At 36.5% G+C, this 19234-nt stretch overlaps 1 pseudogene; it reads right to left on the bottom strand.

The window, feature by feature from the left end:
• Positions 1-288: 288 nt before the first annotated feature.
• On the bottom strand, positions 289-737 carry LOC115511544 (annotated as a pseudogene).
• Between the last annotated feature and the right edge of the window lie 18497 nt (positions 738-19234).

Raw genomic sequence — 19234 nt, 5'->3', positions numbered from 1 at the left:
ATATATATATACATATATATGTAATATATACTGATTGTAATAATCACTTCACTATGTATATATATTATACATATATATGTATAATATAAACTTATTGTGGTAATCACTTCACTGTGGAGAGTTTGGATGCATTTTAGTTATTGATAATGCATCAGTATTGGTTCATTAATTATAATAATACAACATATTAATATGAGATGTTAATTTTAGGGACAACTGGATAACTCTCTTTACTATCTTTGCAGGAATTCTGTAAATCTAAAACTATTCTAAAATTTTAAAACTTATTTACTGGTACTTCCAGCCAACCTCATGAGCCAGGTGCCCCAGGTAAGCAAAGTTTGGTGTAGGTTTTGGACGCACAACTTTGAGGGCAGCAGGACCCACCATCTTTTCTTGTCATAGGATGGCAGGATACCATCAAATACCTTGAGGTGGTGCAACATAGCCTGGCCTCCCTTGGTCTCGTGGGGCAGCATGTTCCTCAGCTGTCTGACAAATGTTCAGCTGGGCATTCTAAAGTGGTAGGGGGCTACAGAATGGATTGATGTTCATCCACTTGTGGAGGAAGGTCAAGTACTTCAACTTGTTTCTGTAGAAATTGCCAGAAATGTTGATGCCCTCATAGCCCATGACTATGACCTCCTGGCCCAGCAGCACTTGTTTGGCCATGATGGCTGCTGGGTAACCCAGGAGATGGCCTTGGCCATAGGGATCAACACCTTCCCCTCTGCCATCCTCAGCAGCCTCTTGAGAAAAGCTCTTTTTGTAATTTGGATATTAACTCTTTATTGAGTACATAGTTTGAAAATATTTCTTCCATTCTCTAGGTTGTCTTGTCAGTGTTGTTTCCTCTGCTGTGCAGAAGCTTTTTCATTTGTTTATTTTTCTTTTGTTGCTTGAGCTTTGGTACTATATCCATGAAATCATTGCCAACCAATGTCATAAACCTTTCCCTCTATGTTTTCTTCTATTTACATTTCAGGTCTTAAATTTAAATCATTATCCATTTTGAGTCAATTTTTGTTTATGGTATGAGATAACGGTCCTATTTCATTCTTTTACATGTGGATATCCAATTTTCCCAGCACAATTTGTTGAAGACTTCTTTCCTCATTGTATATTCTTGGTACCCTTGTTGAAGATCACTTGACCATATGTGCATAGGTTTATTTCTGAACTGTCAGTTCTGTTCCTTTTGGTCTTTATGTCCATGATACCATACTGTGGCTTTTTAACATATATTGAAATTAGGAAGTGTGATTCCACCATCTTTGTTCTTTTTTCTCCGCTCCCCCCCCCGACCCCCTACCAAGATTGCTGTAGCCATCTAATTCTTCTGGTGAAAATCCCATTGGAATGTTGATGGGAATAGCATCAAATCTATAGATTGCTTTGGGTATTATGGCTGTCTTAGCAATATTAAGCTTTCCAGTGCGTGAACACAGAATATCTTTCTATTTGTGTCTTTAATTTATCTCATCAAAGTAGTTTTCAGCATACAAGTCTTTTACTGCTTGCTTATATTCATTCTTAAGTATTCTATTCTTTTTGATGTTATTCTAGATAGTATTGTTTTCTTTCCTTTTTTAATAGTTCATTGTGTATAGAAACACAAGTGATTTTCATACATCAGTTTATGTTCTGCAACTTTATTGAATTTATTTGTTCTAACAGATTTTCCGTTGAGTATTTAGAATTCTCTATAAGTATGATTATGTTACCTATAAACAGTTAATTTTACCTCTTCCTTTCCAGTTTGGATGCATTATATTTCTTTGTCTTACCTCATTATTTTATTTCAGACTTACATTTGTTCTTTTGAAATACTAAAAACATATTTATGTGTTATATAAAATTTTACTCTAGAAGATTTTTAAAAAGAAGCTATATTAAATGACAATGCACTTTGATTTGGGGGGAAGGAATTAAAAAAACAATATTATGAAAATATAGGTTTACCATTTCCATCATGTAAATTGATGCATAATGTGTTATATAAAATTTTTGGTCAAATGAATATGGTTTGAAATGAGTATCTGGAAATGAATTTGCAAGATACTTTTTGTTGTCTTCATTAGTTATCAATCCACTATTAATGTTTCTTATATTTTCCATTTATGAACACTTAAACAATAGATTACAATGGAATGAAATTGTATGCTACATACATGAGAATTATACAAATGAATGATGATAACAACTAACAGCGTGGCTAGAAGTATTCAGACTGAGTAAATGATCACGAACAAAATTACCTGATCATAGAACTAACACATGTCTGTTCTGAATCTTTTCATGTGCCCTCAAGTGATTCTTACATGGATCGAAATAACATTGAAAAATTTTGTTTTTAATTGTTACAAAAAATATACTGAAAATTGAGAGCTATTCTATGTTCATAGCCAGAGTTTGAATTCCAAACACTCTAGAAGAAGTGAAAAAAAAATCCAATCACTCTAAAGATTCTAGAGGACATGATTTTCCTTTATCTGTCAATGATGCTGGGTAGTCTTCACATGCACAGCATTGTGATTAACTTATTAACATGGATTGTATTACTCAGCATCTCATCTGTAATTTATTGGCTAAACAATCTTAGGTATTATTTTAAACTTAATTGTGACCCATGAAAACCTTTGATATTTATTTAGACTCCACACATCCTGTGATATTGAGTTTCCTCTGGGATGGTCTATGACAGCTGCAGTGCTTCAGGCTTTGTTCTGCCTCATGCTTAGCATATCCCAGATCATCCTCTTCTGCCTTTCCAGGGGGATCTGCACTTATACACACCCCTGCCATACACCTGAAGTCATATAGTTCACTCTGCAGACTCCAGTTGCACCCTATTTATTTTGTTGGAAAACTCCATACTCTGCCTACCTGGACCAGTCCCTTTTCAGGCCCTCTGGGCATCTCTCATGATTAGAAAGAAAGAAAGAAAGAAGGAAAGAAGAAAGAAGAAAGAAGAAAAAGAAGACAAAAGAAAGAAAGGGAGAGAGAAAGTAAGAGAGAGAGATAAAAGAGACGAATAAGAAAAAAAGAAACAGACAGAAAGAAACGAAAGAGCCCACCCCTACCTAAAGAAGAACGACAATCCTCGCCTCAGAGAAAAGAAAGAAAGAGGGAGAAAAAGAGAGGAAGGAAGGAAGGAAGAAAATCCAACATTTAGTCAGATATGTCAAACAAACAATGTGGTAATCACTTCACTATATACATATACATAACTTTAGGGTCACCTGGTGGCTCAGGCAGTTGAGCGCCCAACTTCAACCCAGGTCATGGTCTCACAGTGTGTGAGTTTGAGCCCTGCATCAGGCTCTGCATTGACAGTGTGAGCCTGCTTCAGATCCTCTGTCTCCCTCTCACTCTGCCCCTCCCCTCTCATGCTCTCAGTCGCTCTCTCTCAAAACTAAATAAACATTTAAAAATATACATATTGCTTTAGATGACATTGTGGAGAATTTGGAACCCTTTCATACTGGTGGTGGGAATGTAAAATGGTGCACCCTTCTCTGTTTTATTTATTCTTTTTTTGGAACTCCTGCTATTCTAATGTTGGACTTACTGGGGAAAGTCCTCCAAAAAACGTGACCACCAATTGACCTGTGAACTGGACCCAGGTGTTCGGAAGCTCTTCACTCCCTCTCTTGTCCTTAGGATGTGGTTTCTGCTTGCTTTTCCCACGCCCAGGGGAAGTCTGGGAGAGCCTTGAGATAGTGATGTGGTGTTAACACCTGAATGGTAGAGGAGACTGAACCTGGTTAAGGCCTCTTTATAAGATTTTAAAGTTAACTTTTAAGATTTGGTGGGTGATTACAGTGATCCATTTGTCTTGCTGTCGCCCAAGATACACCTCATATGTAGGTTCCCTTTGCTCATTAAAACTGCCACCTACCAACCTGGAGTGGCCTGCCATTTTCTTTGGTCTCTTCCTGCCCTCTAGAGAGGCCAATTTAAGATTCCATCAGGGACATTCCTGGAGGCTTGTGAACCAACAGACCTCTTGAATTAATCATATCCATGTTTTATACTTTCTCTTGTATTTACTACATTTGTCTTTTGCCCTACGTTTTATAGACTCACTTGATCAAATTATTATTTTTTTAAATTGATGTGGCTTATTTTTGTTTATAATAAAACATTCATGCATTTAATTTCCAGGAAACTTTCCTTATTCTCTGATCTTTTTTTTATAGCGTTCTGTTATTTTTAAAGGAAGAATTTCTCAGATTAATGAGACTAATTAGGGAAGGTTTTATTTGTAATAATTTTTGTCTTTGTTGTTTTTACTGTTATCTTACTAGTCTCTTCTCTCCCTAAAATATTTACTTCCTCCATGTCATGTTTTTCTATTATTAATCTTTTATCATTCTCTCTTATGTTCCTGATTTCTTAAAATGAATGGTTATCCTAGATTGTTCATTCTTATTTAACAATAAAGCAATAAAAATTAATGTGTATATAGGTGTGCTTTGTTTGCTGGTGGACATTATTACTCCTGTGAGTGTTAAAAATCTTGCCTCAATTTTGCTAACTCCTAAATAAGAGAACACTGAACTTTTACTTTGGCTATCAAACAGTCACCTAGATTTCACCAAAGTATTTATTAGATTTAAATTAAGAAACATTTCTGTTTGGACTTAGCTTAGATTAGCTTCACCTTTTTTGGAGGAAAATTAAAAAAAAATATATATATATATATATATATGTATGCTTTTTAGTGTTTATTTTTGAGACAGAACATGAGTGGGGTAGGGGCAAAGAGAGGGAGACACAGAATCCAAAGCAAGTTCCAGACTCTGAGATGTCAGCACAGAGCCCAACCTTGGGCTCGAACTCACAAACCTTGAGATCATGACCTGAGCCAAAGTCAGATGCTTTACCAACTAAGCCACCCAAGTGCCCCAAATTTTTAAGTGAAGTATAGTTGACATGTAATATTAAATTCATTTTGGGTGTATAATATAGGGACTCAACAATTATATACATTACAAAATGCTCACCACATAAGTGTATTGCAATATTATTGAATATATCCCCTATGCTGTATACATTTCATCCCCTTGACTTATTTATTTTATAGCTGGAAGTTTGTACTTCTTAATCCCCTTCACTCATTTCACCCATTCCACTCTCTCCTCCCCTTGGCAATTACCAATTTGTTCTTTTTTTAATTTTTTTAATGTTTTATTTATTTTTAAGACAGAGAGATACAGATCATGAGTGGGGATGGGGCAGAGAGAGAAGGCGACAAAGAATCTGAAGCAGGCTCCAGGCTCTGAGCTGTGAGCACAGAGACCAACACGGGGTTCAAACTCATGAACTGTGAGATCATGACCTGAGCCGAAGTTGGATGCTTAACCAACTGAGCCACCCAGGCGCCCCCTAATTTGTTCTTTATATTTACAACTTAGCACCAAAAAACCACAAATAATCCAATTACAAAATGGGCAAAAGCCTTGAATAGACTTTTTTTTCCAGAGAAGACCTACAGATGGCCAAGAAACACATGAAAGGAAGTTCAATATCATTAATTAGAGAAATGCAAATCAAAACCACAATGAGATATTGCCTCACATCTGTCAGAATGGCTAAAATAAGAGCACAAGATAAAAAAAACAAAAAAAGAAATAACAACTGTTGGCAAGGAAGCGAAGAAAAGGGAAAGCTCTTGCACTGTTGGTGAGAATGTATACTGGTGTAGCCACTATGAAAAACAGTATGAGATTCCTCAAGAAACTAAAACTAGAGGTACTATGTAATCCAGTAATTACAATTCTGGGTATTTACCTGAAGAAAACAACAACACTAACTCAGAAATCTATATGTACGCCTATCATTTATAGCAGCATTATTTACAGTGGCCAAGATATGGATGCATCTAAGTGTCAATAGATGAATGAATAAGAAAGATGTGGTATATATACACAATGGAATATTATCCATAAAAACAATGAAATCTTGCCATTCACAACAGCATGGATGGACATGGAGGATGTTATGTGAGGGGAAATAAAACAGACAAAGACAAATATCACAATATCACTTACATGTGGAATCTAAAAAAATAAAACAAAAAACAAAGAGAAACAGACTCTAGTTTATTTTTCATTTAATTTTTTGTTTGAGAGGCAGACTGCAGAGATTTATGTCAACTGTTCTTCATATAGATTTTCCAAATACTTAATGCCTGTCTCTTCAGTGTCAGGCATCATTTCCATTCTTCATCCTGACTGTTCTGACACTTTAAAGGCTCCTGTGTTCTTCAGGACATGTTACTTTCCTCCAAGACTGCTGCATCATGGCTGAGCCATCCCTCAGCTGTGGACTCACCTGTTCCGCTCCACCAATCAACACTCATGTATCCAGGTTTCTTTTCATCAGACAGTATCTAAAATCTCTCTGGTATTTTGATTGTTATGGGTTTTACAACTCTAGATATTTTCATAGCTGCCAAATTAAAAAAAAAAAAAAAAAAAAAAAAAAACTTTCCCAAAGCCTAAGACTTTCAATCCCCTTTCACATGGTTGGAATGTGTCTGAGAGGTGACTCAATGAAGTGCATTGTATCATTGTATATGCATTTGCCATAATTTCAGCTCTCTGAATCCAGATAGAATAGTCTTGGATGTGCAAAGGGAAATGATCTCTATTAGTATGCTGCCTGGCTTCAGACCATTTGGTATAAGAGACCACCACTTCCCATTGAACACTCTAAAAAAACATCAGTGCATATGCATTATGAGCATGTGTTATTCTACTTCATTTCCCAATGGATCACTTAGTTAGGCCATGCAGATTTTCTTAATACATCACATTCTATACTGCTATTCTCACATTCTATATTGACATCTCTGGTTATTACTGCCCATTAAGGAAAATTGAGCCCATTTTGCTCAAGTATTTTTTCCCTTGCCTAAGATTTAAAAATCCTAGTTGCAATTGCTCTCAGAGCCTATTTTTAGTCATTAGATATTTAATATTTTATTCTAACTCATGAATTAGAGCTAGTTTCTTTCATTCTTGTAGTAAACTCATGCTTTGGAAGAAAGCTTCATCTTCACTATCATCAAGAATGTTTTTGTTCTCTCTCTCATAGTAGAATTAGATTCAGATACTCTGGGCTATCAGATACTTTTCCACTGTACCTTGTTGAGCAAAGATAAATACAGGGTTATATAATTCTTGGCTGCTACGGGTACAGCTTTGGAGATAGCTTCAATCTCTCAGTCCTATTATCTCCTTTCTTCCAGACAGTATGTGTGTATATATTTTATCCAACATGTCTAACACCAGCTCACTAGAAATGCCCGCATCTGGGAAGCTGGAATTTCCAAGAGACCATTTTAGATTCTTTTTTTTTTCAACGTTTATTTATTTTTGGGACAGAGAGAGACAGAGCATGAACGGGGGAGGGGCAGAGAGAGAGGGAGACACAGAATCAGAAACAGGCTCCAGGCTCTGAGCCATCAGCCCAGAGCCTGACGCGGGGCTCGAACTCCCGGACCGCGAGATCGTGACCTGGCTGAAGTCGGACGCTTAACCGACTGCGCCACCCAGGCGCCCCAAGACCATTTTAGATTCTTAACTGTAATTAATACTAAAACTTTAGTGACTAACGAGACTTGTAAGTCTTCCCTTTGGTTTCTGTAGAGATATAGTGAGGAGGTTTATCATTTTATGCATTCTCCTTGAACTTCATTAATACCTCCTCAAATATGTACTGAGCTTCTACATGTAAGCTTTTTTTTTTTTTTTTTTTTAGTTTCTAGGGATCCAGTTGAAAATCAGATAGATCCCTGCACTTTCAGGCTTAGAGGCTTCTCATACAAACAGAAAATCAAAAACAATACCAAAAAAAAAGTATCTAGTAATGTTATATGTAATAAAAAAAACGAAAAGTGCAGCACAGGATAGAGAATGATGGGAGAAGTTATCACAATGGTTGATCAGTAAAAAAGGAACATTTAAGCAAAATCCTGGGTGAAATGGAATGTGAACAGTGTTAAGATATGATGATAAAGCATGATAAACAAATGGGGTGCCTGGGTGGCGCAGTCGGTTAAGCGTCCGACTTCAGCCAGGTCACGATCTCGCGGTCCATGAGTTCGAGCCCCGCGTCGGGCTCTGGGCTGATGGCTCAGAGCCTAGAGCCTGTTTCCGATTCTGTGTCTCCCTCTCTCTCTGCCCCTCCCCTGTTCATGCTCTGTCTCTCTCTGTCCCAAAAATAAATAAACGTTGAAAAAAAAAAAGCATGATAAACAAGAACAGGAAGAACAAAATCCTGAAGTGAGAACAAATGTGTAAGATGAGTAGAAAGGTAATTGTAGCTACAATATAGTGATTGAGTTGAAAAGTCATGAGATAATTGTAGTGAGAAGGGCATGAATATCTCATTGGTCAGTCTGCATATTATTCTGAGATGCTAAGCTAATTGGAAGTGTGCATACCAAGGTAGTGTGATATTTAGTGTATGATTTTAAAAATCTGTTTTTATTGCTTTGAGAAAAATTGTCTGTGGAGGGCAGGATTGGAGGCAGAAAAGTCATACATTTTCTTAGAAATTCAATAGAGAAATGATAATGACCTGGACTAGTGCCATCAGACATTGAAGACTTGAAGATAATCAATGTGGTCATCCTTTGAAGATCAACATATTTTGAAGATAGTTATAGAACTTGCATTTTATATGGTTACAATAAAATGAGAGGAAAAAAAGGATGGCTCCCAGGATTTTTTTCCAGAGCAACAGGTGGTACCACAATTTGCTAAAATATAGAAAGGGAGTAATAGGCCTATCGATAGGTCATACAGGACTCTGTTTTGGACGTACTAAATATTTATTAGACATCTAAATGGAGATGCAGAATAAGGAAAATGTAAGTATGTAGCCCAGTGTAGTGGTCAAGACTATAAGATGAATTTGAGAATCATTAACATATAGATCTGATGTAAAGCCTTAACCACATTAAAATCACATGTGTAAATAGAGAATAAAAGGCCAGTATCAAAACCCTGAAACACTTTAACATTTAGAGGTGAAGAAGGAAAAATACCAGAGATGACAACAGGGAAGGTACAACCAATAAACTTACCTATCAAAAGCCTACTTTCAGGGGCGCCTGGGTGGCTCAGCCGGTTAAGCGTCCGACTTCGGCTCAGGTCATGATCTCACGGTCCGTGAGTTCAAGCCCCGTGTAGTGCTCTGTGCTGACAGCTCAGAGCCTGTAGCCTGCTTCAGATTCTGTGTCTCCCTCTCTCTCTGACCCTCCCCCATTCATGCTCTGTCTCTCTCTGTCTCAAGAATAAACATTAAAAAAAAAATTAAAAAAAAAAAAAGCCTACTTTCAAGACACAATTCAGTTTTTCTTTTAAAAGGTGTCTATGGCTTATTTCTCAGATTTCTGATAACAAAGGCTATATTTCCAAGAGTTCTAGCAGAATGACATGGATCCAAAGTTTCCCTATTGGTGTCCATGAATAATTTAAAAGTTCATACAAATTTGCAAAGATTACCACAAGGGTAATCACTAGCTGGGCTCTAAGCTTCTAAAAAAATGTTTAGCTTGGGGCACCTGGGTGGCTTTGTCAGTTAGGCATCTGACTTCAGCTCAAGTCATGATCTAGTGGTTCATGGGTTCAAGCACCGCATGGGGTTCTGAGCTGACAGCTCAGAGCGTGGAGCCTGCTTCGGATTCTATGTCTCTCTCTCTCTCTCTCTGCCCCTTGCCCACTCATACTCTGTCTCTCTCTCTCTCTCTCAAAAATAAACAAATATTTAAAAAAATTAAAAAAATTTAGCTGAAGTACAATATACACACATTAAATACATAAAGTACATTGATTTTAAATGTACATCTCAATAATTGTTTATTATTTATTATTTAGTGTATTTATACATATACAAAAGTCTCTTTTTTTTCCTGACACCACTTCTAACAGCAAATTGTGTGATTTTCTGACATCAACTGGGTATCCAACAATTCATTTCAATTCTGACATAAACTCCAAGAGTGAGCACAGACCTCACAGGTTAAAGGATCCATCCTGTAAGATTGCCCCTATGTCAGGCACTGGTCAAAAGTGATAAGGGAAAGGGGAGAGGCACCTGTACTTCTGACCAACTAGCTATAAACCAGGAGTTTCCACAATCTCTTCAAGTTCCATATTTCACTATAGTGACTTACTGAACTCAGAACACTTCACTTACACGTACTCATTGATTATAAAGGATACAACACAGGAACAACCAGATGTGTTGGGCAAAGTGTGTACAGGGAGCAGTGCATAACTTTTATGTCTTATCAGAGCATGTCACCCTTGATATGTTCACCAACTCAGAAACTCCTTTAGTGCTTTTCTGGAGGTTTCATTTTATATGGACATGACCGATTAAATCAGTGTCCATTGGTTGTTAACTTCAATTCCAGTCCCTCAAGGCAAATTGTTAACAAAATGAGACATTTTTTTGTGTTTTTTTTCCTCTAAGTTCTGTAGACTATTTTTTAAATATACCAATATACCAAGATTTCAAAATACATCAGATTTCCAAACCACTGTCTCCATTAGTCCTTAGAAGAAAGTGGAGATCCAATAATGCCCTAAGGCACTCTTTCTCTCCAACAGGTCAAACCTGGAGAGAAAAATATTATTTTCTAGTCAGCTGTATTTGGTAATACTTTTCCCATAGACTCCACTGTGACTCTTAATGTTAGGAAATAGGAAACATTTGAGGATCCTAGAATTTGGAGCAATGTTTCTGCCAATCTTGATTTCTTTTGTTCTATCTTACTATAATACTTGTTCTTCATTTTCTCCTCTGATTCATTCTCCACCTCCACTCCTGTTTTTTTCGTTTTTTGCTTTTTTTAACAAGGAGGGGAATTGCTGCTCTGTGACTTAAGAAGACGAGGAGGTGTGAACTCAAAGAATACTTCTTCCCAGTTTCACTGCCTTCTGACTTCAAGTTGGGTTTAGCCAATGAAAGTTTTGGCAGAAGATAATAGAACAAGAGGTCAGAGATACCATAAGGGTTCCCTTCAATGACTTGAAGTTTCATAGGCTATAGTAACCCTGTTTCTTTGTATTATTATTTTAATCTTAGTTGTAGTAATGGCTTTCCACTGTTATTATTTCCTTGATGTCTCAACATTCCTTATTGGTTTCCTTAGCCCTTCCCAAACCTCTTTAAATAAGACTAAATGTGCCTTCTCTTTCCTGTCAGGATCCCGACTAATAAAGTCCTCTAGCCTACATTTTTTTTTAATTTTATTTATTTGAGAAGAGAGAGAGAAAGAGAGAGAGGGAGGGAGGGAGAAAGGGGCAGAGAGAGAAGAAGAGAGAGAATCCCAAACAAGCTCTGCTCTGTCAGTGTGGAGCCTGAAGCAGGACTTGATCTCATGAACCATGACGTCATGACCTGAGCCAAAAACAAGAGTCAGATGTTTCACCAACTGAGATTCCCAGGCACCCCAACATTTATTTTTTTTTCAAATTTCTTATATACCAACATAAGTAGAAATGTTAATGGATCCAATATCAAGATAAAATGTCATTAAGAGTTCCTTAATATGTCTCCTTTTATTATTGGCTATAGAGTATAGAGAATTATACTCTATAGAATTATATCCAACGATTCACGGGCTTCATTAACTCAATCTACTCATTCTCAAAATCCACATCCCACTCAATCTTTTCTCCTTGCCTGTCACTTCTCTTTTAATTTATCTTACCTTAGTGTGCTGTATCCTCCCCTTTATGTCCCTAATTAGTGAGCAAAGTCTGTGACTGACTTCCTGGGCTTGTTGGATTCCATCCCACAGGAAGCATAAACACAGACAAAACTGATTTCAATTAGTGAAACAACTCTGGACAAAATATCTTAGATCTAGCACACTCTTTCAACAACAACTATTACCTTTCTGATCCTGACAATTATCTTTAAAAACTTGTTTTCTGTGTTTAATTTACTGTTTGAAGTTTTTTCTTCTCTCTCACAGGTTCTATGTGCTTGAATAAGATTTGAGTCCTTGGTATTGATAGGGTTCAGGGCAGGCTTCCCTAAAACATGCCAATTTGGTATATTGATTATTTTGAGTTACTTAAGAAACAGTCAGTACAGGAAGGACACTCTGACCCACTCCTTTGCCCCCTGAAAGCAAGAAATAAATTCCCCATGTGAAGGGGACCCTTCCTGTGCCTGGATGGTAGAAGGCATCTTTATCACCAGAGATAGGAAATTCAGGACCAAGAAGATGGTATAAACAAACATTGTTACTTCTTCAAACTTATTTTGGCAATTTTTCACAAACTGTCTGAAAGCTATAAAAGCTACCTGCTTCAATCATTTCTTTGAGTCTCATATTTCTATGAACTCTTGTACATACAAAATTAAATTTTTAATTTTCTCTTGTTAATCTCTTATGTCAATTTAATTATGTGTTGTTCAAAAAAAAAAAACCTGAAAGAAAAGAAAGGATAAGTTTTCCTTCCCTATAGTATGTTAACAACCAGCACAGGTTGACATCTTGTCCAATTAAATCATCACAACTTGTTATGGTACATTTGATTTTCATGTTGGCAAAGATTGTCCCATCAATTTGCAATATTACTCATAGACTTTCCAAAAACTGAAGCAAACCAACTTTATGTTAAAATTCCAGGTTATTCAGTGCAGAAAAACCTTTCTTCATAGGACTAGTCCCAGGATAAATTGAGCTAGATATTTACTGTGGGGTTTATCATAAATTCAAATAGTGAAGCATAGTCCAAACTCTCTGACTGAAACATGCATTTTTAAATTTAGCTCATATTCCCTTATCCTACCACTTCAAGGGCTCCAGTCTTTTTAGCATATCCATCTCCATGGTATTTTTCTCCTTATGAGCGGTTATTACTACTACCATACCTGTTTATCTTGGACTTACTCCTAGTCTTAGAAATCATTCCAATGACAGTTTGGTGATATGATGTAGGGTATCTAGCTTGTTTCTACAGTGTATGTTGATTTAGGCATGCCAGACAATCATACTAATGTCAAAATCCTGAAAGGTAACCCTCAAATACATTATGTGGTATAAATTCTGAAAGGATATACAGGTACAGTTCCTACCCAGGAGGGGAAAAAAATTAGCAATCTTAACATGAGTGCATCACAACTACACATAGAGTCAGAAAAGGGTCCAACCTTTTCTGTATACAGTGGTTTGTCATTCATACATAAATGGAAGCCTCATGTTGATACACAGAAATATCTTCTCCCTTTGGTCTGTATTCTTCTTCTCGTGCAGAGTTCAAGTCCAGACAGACTTGAAACAGGGTTTATTCTGGGAAGGCCGTAGTAGAAAATTACAATGGATTAAGGAACACATATTTAGATATTCAGAAGGGAGGGCAAAGGACAAATACTTCTCTATACTATATTAAAAGTCCTTGTTCATTCAAAAAAGCAGAAAGTCTAAGGAGATTAAGAATAGAAAATCGAGCCCTGCCACATAGTGATGGGGCAGGAATAATCTGGCAAAGTAATTATATGATGGCTAGCTATTGTCCCACTGATGTTAATTGTTATTCTAAAACTGAATTTTTAGGATGTTGTTTATAGATCAAATAACTACTTTCATTTAAACTTAACAGATGAGGGGCGCCTGGGTGGCTCAGTCAGTTAAGCGGCCGACTTCGGCTCAGGTCATGATCTCACGGTCTGTGAGTTCGAGCCCCGCGTCAGGCTCTGTGCTGACAGCTCGGAGTGTGGAGCCTGTTTCAGATTCTGTGTCTCCCTCTCTCTGACCCTCCCCCGTTCATGCTCTGTCTCTCTCTGTCTCAAAAATATATAAACGTTAAAAAAATTAAAAAAAATAAACTTAACAAATGAAAATTCAGTTACTCCTTCAAATGAACCATCAGTTATTATTAATTTTTAATTAATTTTTAATATTGCACCATATTTACATTTTAACATCAGTTTTGAAATTGATTAAGGGAATCTACATGAATTTATAGTCACAATACCTATGAATATATCATTATGTATAGCACTGAGAAAGGAAAATGTGAAGAATCAAAAAAGTTTACTAATACTGTTCTGTACTTAACATATATCTGTACTTTCATTTTGACTTTTGGAAAAGATGAACTAGCTATTCTTGGATGAACAGTTATTCTAAATAAAACCAATAAAGCCAGAACAGTAGAGTTGTTTTAAAGGCATAGCACATGTATTTAGGCAGTAACATTTTTGAAGAGAAAGATCCAGAAAAGAGAGGATGCACAAAGGGCTAAGTCCCACAACTGAAGCCACTTTCTCACTTGAAAAATTTGTTCTTTCTGAAAAGGAGTCTAATAATGTAAAAATAGCTTCTAGCAGACTCACAGAGCTGGAAAGATAAACATTAGAAGATCTGCCAAGGAAAGGCCCTGAAAAATACTTTAAGTTTTTAGTTGAGATGCCAGAAAGCTCTATCAAAAGTAGCAGACAACTCTGATATCCCTTGTCACATCCTCTCAGACCACGTGATTTAGGGTCAGCTGTGGTGGTTGCTTCTGCACATGCAGATGACATCCCACATCAAGTTCTCCTTACTGATTCACTAGATGGAAGTCAGTACAGCACATTGGCTTATACACAAGCACAGTCCACATATGGGGCAAATCAGTGTTTCAAGAGGACTACCTCAGCTAAAGAGATATTGAAGCCACTAGATAAATGCTCATGTTTTCTGCAATTTAGCGAGTTTCTGGGAGATATTTGGACACTTTTCAGGAAGTCGCAGTGAAATTGAGGTCCCTTGCCACCAGAACAGAATTGATAATAAACTCTTACATTATCTTTTCTTCCTTCCTTTTCTTAATCTCCTGTTTCTCTCACTTCTGTTTTCTGGGATACCCTTCCAGATATACTACTTGCATCCAAATTATGTTTTGGGCTCTGCTTTGAGTACTGAAGTAGACATAGAAAATAGTTTCTTATAATGGAATGCTAGAAATACATTATTCAATGGGTAAAGAGGAACAAAGAACCCCCTGCTGGTAATAAATGGGATGGTGATAACTCCTGTCTGGTTGAAGCATTACAATTATTAAGACTAATTTTACCTTGTGGTAGATTGAGATGAAATACAGCTTGGGGCGCCTGGGTGGCGCAGTCGGTTAAGCGTCCGACTTCAGCCAGGTCACGATCTCGCGGTCCGTGAGTTCGAGCCCCGCGTCAGGCTCTGGGCTGATGGCTCGGAGCCTGGAGCCTGTTTCCGATTCTGTGTTTCCCTCTCTCTCTACCCCTCCCCCGTTCATGCTCTGTCTCTCTCTGTCCCAAAAATAAATAAACGTTGAAAAAAAAAATTAAAAAAAAAAAAAAAAAGAAATACAGCTTAAAGTAAAAGCACTGGTTTATATAATAATTTTAGTATTTGAAAGGATAGGTACACATTCATTATAAGGATTTTGTAGAGTTGGCTGGCTTTGCTAACTGCCAGAGGCATTGAAGAAGGATAATGACCAGCTGAAGTTAGCCAACTACCAACTCAGAAAATGGATGGTTGACAATGCTGAAAATCTGGCCAAGGACTCAAGGGGAAAAAACTACAAAGGGAACTGAATGCACAACCTTGAATAATCTTCCACGCTAAAATCAGGGCCCTGAGACCCATAAAAAAGGCACATGTATGTGTGGACACGTGAAAACTCTGAGCCCTTATATTTACTCTTATTAATCCACCACAGGCAATCCCTCCTCCCTTTCTGGAGGACAATAGCCTGATCTTGTCTAGAGACCATTCAATGACTTCATCTAAGCCAAACACATCACGAGGTGACTTTCTCCTTAAGATTCATACCTCATTGCCTCCAGACTAATCATGGGTAACATTGTCAGCATAGACAAAAAGGGAAACACAGTCTCTATTCTGGGAGTACATAGTTTTCTCACTGATAATAATTATAGGAACTCAATAATATATATACCTGTAGAGCTAAAAAAATGACTAGAAATGAGTTTGTGGATATTTCACTAAAGAAGATGAAATATAAGGTGGATAGAAAAGAGTTTTGCCCAGGGTGCCTGGCTGACTAGTCAGTAGAGCATGTGACTCTTGATCTCGGGTTGTGAGTTTGAGCCCCATGTTGGGTGGAGAGATTACTTAAAAATAAAATCTTAAAAAAAAAAAAAGAGTTTCTCCCATGATTCAATCCTCATATGCTGCTGGGACAGTCCTAGAATCTTGAACATGATAAAAGCCTTCAGAAAGTCAGATGACATAATTTGCCTTGGCAGAGGATTGAGCTCAAGTAAACAGGAATGTTAAAATAAATCTATTATATAAAATTGAAATACTTTGATGACTATGCTCCTCCTCACTTTGGTCTTTGGTCGCAATGGTTGCTGTCATTTCTAGATTAGGGTTGACACTAGGGAATATTTTCATAGAATTGGACTCATGGTGTTAATGGGATTATAGGATTCAGGAATAGTAGAAATCAGGCCATGGTATGTAACTGCCAGAAGAAAGGTAAAGTATTGGGAAGCAAAAGCGAAGTTACAACCAGAGTGCCTAGAGACACAGGAATCTGTGACACTGGAAACTAGATAGTGAGAGCAAGATAGGCGTTGACAAAAAAAAAAAAAAAAAGATGTTCAAGATCTGATGAGTTAAAGCTGAGATGAGCTGCAATGATGGAAAAACGAAATCTCTCATCCAGTCTCTAGATCTGGGACCCTTCTGAGACCCTAAGCCCTTCAAATGAAAAAGATGCCAGTTCTTTTTGAGAAAGAAGACTAAAATGCCACAATGCTTTTCCAAATGGAAGTAAAGCTGTTTGACTCAGGCAAAGGAGAATAGAAAGTCGATATAAAGTCCAAACTGAGTATCCAAAATATGTACATAGTACACTAGCTACAGCGGAGGCTTTTGGAGGCCAGCCTTGATTCAAGTCTATTTCATGAGTCCAGTTAGGCCATGGACTCGTCCCAGAATTATTTCTATAGTCCACAAGTACATAACTGTGTTATATATACTTACCAATGAGAAGGCACTAGATTGTTCCCCTGACCTATGGATTAAGAGACGCTGTGGTAAGAAGAGCAAAATGGAAGACCTGGAAACTGCCCTGCATTCACACAAGACAGTACATAGGAAGCAACAGCTCATGCTGTAATGGACTTACAGAATTTAGCAACATCTGAATCGATTCATGAAAAGTGGTTCCTATCATTTGCAGAAAGATTCTGAAGCTACCATTGACAATTGATATAAAACTAAAAATCCCTAGAAAACTGACATAAGAAGAAAAATAAATGTGAATGATCTAACATCTGTTTATTATGAAAGTATATGTCATCTCACAGGGCATGTAATAGGTCCATGTAACTTCACAGTAAATTATTGCACCCAAGAAAGGAACACTAGTCTTACATGACTTTTGCAGACTTATTTTTATGTGAAAGTTATCAAGATTTATTCATATTTATTTTTGTGATTCAACTATAAGTGGTATTGATTTTGAATTAAACTGTTGCTTACATATAAAAATTCAATATTTCTGCACATTGGATTTATATCATTCACTTATTAATTCACTTATTAATTCTAATATATTATATGTAGATATCTATAGATTTTATAAATATACAATATTATTATATGTCAATATGTTTTATTTCTTCACATTCTTAAACCTTTATTTTTCTTATCTTATTGTACCAACTAGAAACTATGTAAGATGTCAAACAAATGCAGTAAAAATTGATGTCTTACATCTCTACTCTATCAAGGGAAATATTTAAAATATTTTACCAGTAAGAAAGAAATTTTATGGATTTTATTAATATTCCTCAACAGATTAATAAAGTTCTATTCCATGTCCACTTTAAGCTATGACTTTTTTTGTAAATAAGTTATGTATGGTGTTGAATTTGTCCAATGCTTCTCTGCATCAATTGAAATAGTTATATTACATTCTATATATTCTGTTAATTTGGTGATTGATATTGATTTCATATGTTAAACTAACGTATTCTGTAATTCACTTGTTACTTATTAACATTTTAATATATTGCTAGATTTGCATTTACAAATTATTTAGAACTTTTAGATTTAACTTTATGAGAGTAATTTATTTGCAAACTAATTTCTATGTACGATCCTTGTCAAATTTTTGTACCAAGGTTACGCTGGCCACCTAAAATAAATTGGCATCTATTCCCTCTGATTCTAGTCTTTTCAGTAGCTGAATAATTGGTGGTTGCCCCCTTTATTTCTGATACAATTGTAACATCTTTTACATAGGATTAGCACAACTTATTTTATAATTCCCTATGGACCTTTTTTAATTGTTTTATTGGGAGTTTGAGTTTTCTTTTTCTTTTTTAATCTCCTGGCATACATAGTAATTATTTGTTTGCTAGCATTGTATCCAAAAAATAAAAATAAAAAACTACATAGATAATTTAAAGTTCAGTGTAATGGAATTTGCCTGTAAAAATGATTCGTTTTGTACCTGGATGTCAGTTAAACTCAGGAAATATCACTTTCATCCAAGTAGAAATTGAGCTCGTTCCAATGTTGGCTTCAGATTTTGTGAATTATTTTCTATTTCCATTTCACTCCTACTCTTAGGGTATGGCCTCTCAAGGAGGAAAAAAATATCAACATACGTCTTTTTCTTCCATGATACCCAAATTTCAATTTTTGTTCCTGAAGTTCAATAAGCCAACTAGAAGTTCTCCTTAGATTATCAGTCACTCACCTGCAACTTTCTGCTGATCATTTCAATCTCACCTATCAGCAAATGCTTGAAGTAGGATACCTTTGTCAAAGGTAGGGCTTACTTTTTATTCAGGATCATAGTACTTCAATCCTATTTTGGTAGCTTCTCAATAACTTCAAATAGGCCAACAGATAGATGAATGATAGATAATAAGACTTCAAACAGATCCTGTGTGTGTGTGTGTGTGCGCACACAGACATATTCAATGTTCTGAGTTTTAACCGTGAACTCATTTAAAAAAAAATTTTTAAACATTTATTTATTTTTGAGACAGAGTGTGAACAAGGACAGGGACAGAGAGAGAAAGAAAGGGAGACGCAGCCTGCTCACAGGCTCTGAGCTGTCAGCACAGAGCGTGACACAGGGCTTGAACCCGAGAACAGAGAGATCAAGACCTAGACCAAGTCAGACACTTAACCGACTGAGCCACCCAGGTGCCGCAAACGTGAACTCATTTTAATATACCAATT

Source organism: Lynx canadensis, chromosome B1, assembly GCF_007474595.2.
Source record: "Lynx canadensis isolate LIC74 chromosome B1, mLynCan4.pri.v2, whole genome shotgun sequence".
In the NCBI taxonomy this organism is placed as follows: domain Eukaryota; kingdom Metazoa; phylum Chordata; class Mammalia; order Carnivora; family Felidae; genus Lynx; species Lynx canadensis.
This window is presented reverse-complemented; position numbering and strand designations above follow the sequence as displayed.